The 9,435-nt window shown below is 37.4% G+C and overlaps 1 non-coding gene across 1 annotated transcript; it reads left to right on the top strand.

The window, feature by feature from the left end:
- The first annotated feature begins 424 nt into the window (after positions 1 to 424).
- LOC133807472 (small nucleolar RNA R71) lies at positions 425 to 531 on the top strand. Its single transcript, XR_009879384.1, has one exon. It is a non-coding gene; the product is annotated as a small nucleolar RNA R71 (small nucleolar RNA).
- The last annotated feature ends 8,904 nt before the right edge of the window (positions 532 to 9,435 follow it).

Raw genomic sequence — 9,435 nt, 5'->3', positions numbered from 1 at the left:
CCATCATTCATTATAAGTTATAGCATAAGGGTCATACCTTTGCCTAGGTTGCCCTGGGAATCCCCCCATTGCATTTACATGCTCATTGGTATCATCTTGAAGTGTGGGAAATGCATCAGTAGGATGCCCCACCAACTGACATATGCCACAAGGTCTCACTTGCTGACCTAAAGCCATTTGTTGAACCATACTAGTTAATTGCGCCAGCTGCTGTTCTACTTTAGAGTTTGTCTTGTTTAATCCCTTAACTAAAACTTCTTGACGAACTCCAAACTATTGAGAATTAGCTACCATATTAGAAATTAAGCTCCTAGCTACAATAGGAGTCTTATCCACCAGTGCTCCCCCACTTGCTGCATCAATCATGCTCCTATCCAATTGAAATAGTCCTACATAAAAGTATTGGATCAAGAGTTGTTCACTTATTTGGTGGTGGGGGCAGCTAGCACATAGCCTCTTAAATCTCTCCCAATACTCATATAATGACTCCCCATTCTATTGGTGAATGCCACAGATTTCCTTCCTTATACTACCAACCTTAGATGCTGGGAAGTAACGCTCGAAGAACAATATCTTCATTTCATTCCAGGAGGAAGGTAATAGAGCCATTCCTTTGCACCATCCTTCAAAGAAAATGGAAATGCCCTTAATATAATCTGCACTTCTGTCACTAAAGCTGGTTTCATACTAGAGCAGACTATGTGAAATTCTATCAGATGCTTATTCGGGTCCTCACCTGGTAGCCCATGGAAAGATGGTAATAAATGTATGAGGCCTGACTTGAGTTCAAAGTTAACATCCAACGCCGGATATTGAATACACAGAGGTTGATGGTCTAGATTCGGCGCTGCCAACTCTTTCAACGTCCTTTCGTGCGCCATCTGAGACTTAACTGATGTTTCAAAGTTAGAATCATCGTCAAATGGTAATGGTATTTGTACTAGATTGACTCTCTTTGAAGGTTGAAAGAGTGGATTGTCAGTGATATTCCTTGAAGAGCGGGATAATGATGTCTCAAGATATTGTTTTATGACTTGTAGTATTTCTTGAGTATCGTCGCCAGACATATACACACCTACAATAAAAAAAAATTAACTAGTGAGTATGTAGTTAATTATATTGAATAATAAAAATGACTTACAATAATCCCCGACAATGGCGCCAAAAATTTGATGCGTGTCGTATGTCGTATCAAATTTATATATATATTTTTTTCACTTACAACAGCTACTTCAGTATAGCGGTAAATAAGGGTCGAACCCACGAGAACTATGATCAAATTATTATTCAAAATAATAACTAAATTAAAACTAGAAAGGGGTTTTAGTTTTAACAGCTGAAAACAAAAAAATAAAATAAATATCAAAGATTGAATAACTAAGGATGTAACGATATTAAATAAATAGTCAAGAATTATTCTCCACCTTCAACAATCAATCTATCAACAATGACGAATAATATTCCCTATTCCCAATTAAATCATTAACCTCGCAAATAACACTTAAGCAGTCAATTATCACAGTTTCCCTATTATACTTAATTAAAGCTAAGCACTCTTAATTAACCCTTTTTACCCAGCAATAAACCTATTAAGCATGCGATCTATTTAACCTAGTAAAAGCATTACACTTTGTGGAAACAAGTTAATCTAGGCAACAAATTCATTAAACATGCAATTCATTTAACCTAGGTTCTATTTTTCATCACAATCAAAATACGCGTCACAATACTCTAATTGCAATTTATCATTCTACTTAGAATCCTAAACTATTAGGTGAATAGAAATCCTAAGATGATAGTAGAATAATGCACAACCCTAATTAGCGGCCGTCTAAACAAGATTTTCCAAGATCCATGACATTCAAATAGAAAAATAGAAGCAATTTAATATAAGGGAATAGAAGGAATAAAATTCATCAATGCATTCAAGATCTCATGTCTAGGGTTTTGAAATAACCCCCAACTATAAAGAAAACTACTCCATAATCATATTCATATTCATAAACATAAATATTCAATGAAAATAAAAGAGTTTTGAGAAAAAATAAAAACTATATTGAAGAATATAAATGATGATGTTTTTTCTCCTACTCTGCTACTCTAGCCTCTAAAATTCGCAATCCAAAGTTATAATGAAAGTTAATCCTAATCCCTTTTATAGCCCATCAAAAATTACATTTAAAATTTGAATTTTAAGGAAAAACTTGTCGCACGGCCACGACCAGTGTTTCTTGGCGGCTGCAACCACTAGAAAAATATATTTTCTAGAAAATCGGGCTTCGGCCGCAGCCTGAGACATTGCTGGCCATGGCCACTACGTTCTATCCCCTAGGTCACAGCCTGGAATAAGGCTGGTCGCGGCCGTAGCAATTTTTCCCATTTTTCAGTTTTTTTTCTACTGTAGCGACTGAAAGTATTTTAAGCATAACTTCCTCGATATAACACAGAATTGGACGATTCAAAAGTTCTAGAAAGCTAAGAAAAAGATCTAAAATTTTTATTTCTAGGTATATTTCCAAAAGAGTATTGGAAAATTATCAAAATCAAGTGTGAAGTTTCAGACTTGTAATTCCGAGTTTAACTATTGCTTGTAAAACATCTCAAATTCATTCATTTTCACCCAAATGTCTTGAAAATCCTAAAAACACAAAATAAACTAATTAAACATATATAAATAATCAAATTCATAATAATAGAAGAATAATGAATTAAAAATAGACAAATTCGGTACTTATCAGCTATCATAGGTTGTAACCCCTGAAGGAACCTTTCTTTCATTGTCCCATCAGCAGGCACCAAGTCTGCAGCAAACTTGGCTAATCTGTCAAACCTCATTGCATACTTTGTCACTGACATATTTCCCGGCAACAACTTACTAAATTCTTCTGCCTTTGCATCCCTAACTGCATCATTATAGTACTTTTCATCGAATACCATTTTGAACTCCTCCTAATCCATGGTATTCACATTCCTGGTCTGGGATATTTCTTCCCACCAGATTCGGGCATCCTCGCGAAACATATATGTGGCACATGCCACCCTCTCATTGCCAACTACCCTCATGAAATCCAGGATAGCGATAACCATACTCATCCACTGTTTGGCCTTGGCCGGATCTGCAGTGTCCTAAAAAACTAGAGGGTGCTGTTTTCTAAACCTTTCATAAAGAGGTTCCCATTTGTTCCTAGACTTTGACGATTGTACTACTGCCAACACCAACACAAATGGAACCTCTGGCTGAACGTTCCCTACAGGAACCTGTTGTTGTCTCAAGAGGCGGGTTTCTTCTTCCTGCCTCATTAATCTGGCTTGCATATCAGCAAGCACTTGCTACCAGTTCTCAGGAGCTGGCAGAGGGGTCTGACCTTGATTATCATTCTCGGCATGTATTCCTTGGTCAGCTTGCAGATATGACTGCTTTGGAAGCATACTTCCTAGCTTATACCTTGCTGCAATAGTCTATTTGGCCAAGGTTCAAGAGAGAATGAGAGAGAACGTGAAGGAGAGAGAGTGAGATGAGTGTTAATTTCTCCTTTGTTTTCTACCTCTGAAGGAACTCAGTGACTAAGTCACTACTAGAAAGGAAAGGACCAAAATGCCCTTGTCCACTTATGTACTCTTCATTGCCCTCAAGGGCAAATTGGTCTTTTGTCAAATTTCCCGCAATCTCAACGCCTCATAATTCTAGTAACATCCAATATCCTAAAATAATCACTAAATAATTTCCCATTACCCGATAAGTCCTGAAAATGTACTAAATTACCAAAATACCCCTAGGCTCACCCGAGTCGAGTATTTGACCCCGTTATGACTAAACCGCTAACTTGCTCCATAGGATCACCTCGTGTCGAATAACTCAAATATATCCACATAATAATGTGGTCTCAATCATAAAACACACACACACACATATATATCTATATTCAAATATGCACTCAATGAGCCAAAATTACAAAAATGCCCTTCTAATAAGAAACAGGCCCACATGCATGCTTAATACACCTAAACATGCAAATTCAATCATATTATAATATAACTCACATAATTCATATAATCATGCATATAATCACAAACATGCACATAATATTCATTTATTACCCTCCTGGCCCCCTAATCAAGGCACTAAGCCTTATTAGGGAAATTGGGACGTTACACATTGACCAAAGAGACTTGGTACAGGGGCGTCGGGGTGGTGTGATGGTGGAGCTTAGCTTGGATGGTAAGTGGCAGGCGACAGGGCTGGGCTGGGCAAAATTTATGGTAGGCGACTCGGAATACATGGAACCCAGGCGGAATAAGCACGACAGAGGGGAATAAATGGCCTGGGTGGTGGATTGGGTGGTCAGAGTGGAGAGAGATGTGTTGGAAATGTGCCCTGAAAGCATATGTAGTAGACATTGTTTTTATGAAATAAATAAATGAATTGAATTTGTTATGCATATATTATATGGACTATATTATTCTGTGATAATATTAAGTAAATATCAGGAAAATTCCAAAGTTCATATATGTGATCTCAAACACGTATTGGTACGAGAGGATTGTGTTTGAGATAAATGAACTTGAATAGTTTGTAGTAAAATAAAGTTATGGAATCTTTAGATTAATTACTGCAAGTACGGTCCACTGGTATTATGAATACATGTGATCTAGATCCGGATCACTAGTGTGGTAGGACACTTTAGTGGAGGTGCTTTATATATTAGAGAATATATAGAACTGGACCAGATATGTTTATTAATACTTAGTTAAATACCGTTTCGAAGTATTAATTAAATATATCAATTGATGATCATATACAAATAGATCTTAATCCTGAAGTTACTATGAACTCCTGTTTATGTTATATGAGTTCTTTGATTCACTTGTTAGGGTCTGTCAGAATGATCAGGCTAGAAACTTTTGTTTTGGGAACTCATTAATGTAGATGGCTGGGGACATAGTATACAGATATGGAATCTATGCCTTCTCGCAAGAGATTGAATGATGGTTCTCTTAAGGGTTAACTTTTGAGACTAAAAGGTTATTGAGCTCAAATTCATAATTTAGTTATGAATTAACCTTCACTAGTAGAGTCAATGGTACTTAAGGAAACAAGAGATAATTAAAAGGGTAAAACGGTAATTTTATTCCCGATTAATTATGAATTTAATTAAAGAGTTTAATTAATAATCTCAAATTTATTGGAGCTTGGAATTATAGGTCCATAGGTCCCCATAGCGGCTCTATCAACACTGTTCAAGGTAAGAGTTGATATGAAGGGAAAATAGTTTAAAGACATATTTAAGAAGAAATTTGTTCTTCAGGCCAAATATGCAATTATATGATAATAGTGATTAATTAATTAATTGCAAATTAGTTGTAGTTAACAAAATTAATTAATATTTAATTATTGTATAATTTTCGAAATTATATTAAATAATTAAATTAATTTTGAAATTTAATTAATTAATTATAATTTTCGAAATTATAATAAATTAAATATTTATTTTCGAAAATTTTGGATTTAATTAATTGGTAGAATTAATTAAATATCTTTATTTGAGTGGGAGAAAATAATCTGATAAGTTCAAATTGGATTTGAATTTAAAAGATTAATATTTATTCAAATAATTAATTATATTTGATCATTAATTAAAAAGATAATTAATTTGAATTCAAATTTGAATTAGTTATCAGGTTGTTAGATTTTATCTAACAAAGTAGTTTGAATAAATAATTAAATAAAAATTGAAAAACCAACATCCTTAAAATTAGGGAAGCTACACGTGCACACACAGCCCATGGACTGTGTGTGGCGTGTAGGGCAATTTTCAGGGATGGGATTTTCATTTTTATTTATTTAATTAATTAATTAATAGATAATTCAAAGTTTGGTTTTTGTTTTTTTTTTCATTAATAGAATAATTAATTAATTAAAAAGTAAATTGTAAAATGGTTACAGATTTATTTTTTTAAAATTTGAATATTTTCTTTTGAAGTATGACTAATCAGAAAAATATTCAGAGGTGTGAGACAACTCTGAACATTCGCTCTGTGAAAAAAAAAACGATAGTTTTCTCTCCCTGAAAATAAAGAACCAATTCTCAGGCCTATTCTCTTGATCTCATGAGTTGAGTACATCAAGTAGAATCACAAATAAACTATCCTTCATTCTCTAAGTGCCCACACATTTCTTGAGGTGTAGAGAACGCTTTGGAAGATCTTGGTGTGAGTATGTGGGAGCGGCTTGGATAGGAAGATCGTTCTAAATACAAAAAGATAGCAAGGATACTTGATAGGCTTCAAGAGGTATGAATTCTATCATTATCTTGTTTATGATTAATGTACGTATATTAATGGATCCGCATATTTAAAGGTAGTTTAAATATGTTACAAAATTTTGTTGTACACTGGGCCAACCACACCACCATTCTGCTGCGTATTAGGAAACTTGTTCCTAACAAGATGAGGGATGGCTACGGGTTCAGAGGTTAGGCACGACTGGCAGAATGGGCAGAACCAAAGCAAAAAGAGAGATAAGTCACGAAGTCAAGGTGGTGGAGGTGCGACTGGGTGATGAGAGGTCGATGGTGGAGGAGTCGATGGAGGTGAGGAGCCAAGGGAGTCGAGGTTAACGGTGGTGGGTCGGGGTTCGTGGAGGCGACAGGATGGAACTCGGGCTGACGATAGGTGGCAGGTGGCAGGTGGCTGGGCTTTCACAAAGGAGGCAACTGAGACAGACAATTTTTTTTTTTTTTTTTTACTTTTAGGTTAAAGTAAATGTAATTTTTTTTTAAAATGTTGCGAGCCCTCGCCACTTTCTGTGAGCCATCGCAGGGCTCTCTGCCTTTCCACTAGAAATTTTTTCAATTAAACTCCCAATGCGGTCAAATGCTACCCAAAAATGTGACCGCAATACTTTTCACAACAACAGGGAGAATGCAAATCTATGCACAAGTGCATCAACTTGAAATCCACAAACCAACCCCTCTCACCCCCAAACTTTTATAGCAATCCTCAAATTCATTCATTTTGTTGCACCTACACCTAAAACACAAACACAATACCAACAAGACCAAGTGAAAGCAAGGAATAAAATTAAAAGAAATTAAGAACACTAAAAGTAAAACTAATAAAACTTAAATAATTTTTTTCTTTTCATTTTTTTTCTTTTTTCTTTGGGTTGCTTTTACAATTAAATCTCCTAACTCCATAGCAACCCAATGTAACGCCCTATTACCTTAGAGCCGTTACTAAGTGAGTTTAAAAACGTGCAATCACTCGCTAATCGAGGCTTTTAAAGCAAAAGTGTAATTAAATCATAAATAGAGTAGAAACTTTAGAAATAACTCTATTTCATTGAAAATCATAAAAGTTTAACACTTGGGATCCAAAAATACTGTTTGGAAATATTTACAACATATAAGTACAACCAAGTCGGCTAAACGACAAAATATAGGTTTTATTACAATCATCTCCCAAAATCCACTGGCTGTGGCAGCCAGGCAAGCCAAACATGTACACGCCGCCTCATGCTTGCTATACTCATGGTTGGTTGACTTTCTCCTTGCCCTTACCTGCACCACAGAGCACCCGTGAGCCGAAGCCCAGCAAGAAAACCCACAAGTAGATAACATATGCAAAACAAACACATAGCATATAAATAGGCCATCAATAGGCTAAACACATACGGCCAAGCCGTCCCAGGCGCTTTACCAGGCCCTGGGTTTGCAGTCCACACCGTGAGGATATCCCAGGTATCCTTTAGGGTCTCGCCCTGGCAGCTTGCACTCCACGTGCTCGACGCTGCTCCCGGCCCCTTGCCGTACTCGGCCTTGCACTCAACGTGCCCAACGCCGTTCCCGGCCCCTGCCAACCTCGGCCTGCGCCATTCCAGACCCTTGCCGAACATTTACACAATAGCATACATAACATAATAAACATATACATAACACTAACAAACTCAATCAAGGCTACGCCCTGCAATTCAAACATATTGGGGCTCAGCCCTGCATACAAGCTCTATGGGAACAGTGGTTTTCTTACCTGCGTCTCAAGCTTCCCGAGCACCGATATCCCAAGCACAGACCCCTAACTTGAGCCTCGCCGAACCCTAGTCACAACACATTAACAATACTCATCCATCAAGTTCTAATCCATTAAATAACTTTGAACCATATCTCTAATCTCCAGAACCTTGAATTCTATCAATCCAGGTGATAAAATCCATCCCGAGCCTTAACCATTGAGTTCCCAAGCCTAAACACACTTAAAAACACAAATTGGCACTAAGAGTTGCGACCCTACACACAAGCGCCACGGCGAACCTCAAAACAGAGGCTACCACCTCCCTGAAGCATGCACGGGCCACGGCGCGCATCAAACACCATGGCCTCCCATGGCCGCGCACGCACACGGGTCGCGGCATGCCCCTCCTAGGGCTGCAGCCCTCGCCTCCAAACCCAGAAATCTCCATCTTTTCCTGCATTTTATTCAAACCAATTCACCCAAAACCAAACTAGCAATTCTAGATTATCATCACAAAGGTTCTAGCCCAGTTTTAACATCAAAACCTACCAAAAACCTGCTCCAAAACTCAGCTAAACACCCTAGAGCAAACCAAATCCTACTCACATGCATTACCTAAGAAAACAGTAGAAATCAACCATAATTCTCAAAGTTAAAGCTTACCCTTGTTGAGTTATGATTTAGAGTTGATCCCCTAAGTTCCAACTTCAATTCCTCAAGCTCTAAGCCCTGGTTTTCTGGTTAGAGTCTCCCAAGCTCAGCTCCAATCCTTAGTTCTTGACTATTTTCTTCCCCTTGCTTGTTTCCTTGATTTGTCTTAGAGAGCAAAGATGAGAGAGGAACTATCTTCAGCTGAGAAAGGAAAAATAGATGTCGGTTTCTAAGTCTCCAAAAGCTTCCTAAACTTTGTTTTATTTAACTTAAGCTTTAAGGTTACCTCAAGGCTCGGGGTACCAAAACATCCCCGAGGGAAAAATGGTAAATTTCCCCAATATTCCCTCCTAGACATTCTATCCTCAAATATATCTCCAAATATTTATTTCCCATAACCCGATAACCCCATAATACATCTAATACCCAAAATACCCCTCGACTCGCCCTGAGTCGGATTCTCAACCCCGTTGTGACTTTCTGGCTAACCGCTCCCCAGGACTGTCTCGGATCGTGCTACACAGAAATATATCACATGCATATCATATTGATCACATTTACTCCCTCAACAGGCTACAATCACAAACATTCCCCTAATATCCAAACGGGGCCCACATGCACATTTAACTCAACTAAACGTGCATCTCTGTCACATACACACATAAATTCACATATTAACATATTAAATCATTTATTTCCCTCCAGGCACGCTAATCAAGGCCCTGAGCCCTATTAGCAAATTTGGGTCGTTACACCCAAGTTGTTACATCTTCT

The sequence above is a fragment of the Humulus lupulus genome, chromosome X (assembly GCF_963169125.1).
Source record: "Humulus lupulus chromosome X, drHumLupu1.1, whole genome shotgun sequence".
Taxonomy (NCBI): domain Eukaryota; kingdom Viridiplantae; phylum Streptophyta; class Magnoliopsida; order Rosales; family Cannabaceae; genus Humulus; species Humulus lupulus.
Note: the sequence above shows the minus strand (reverse complement) of the source record. Positions and strands in the feature narration are given on the sequence as shown.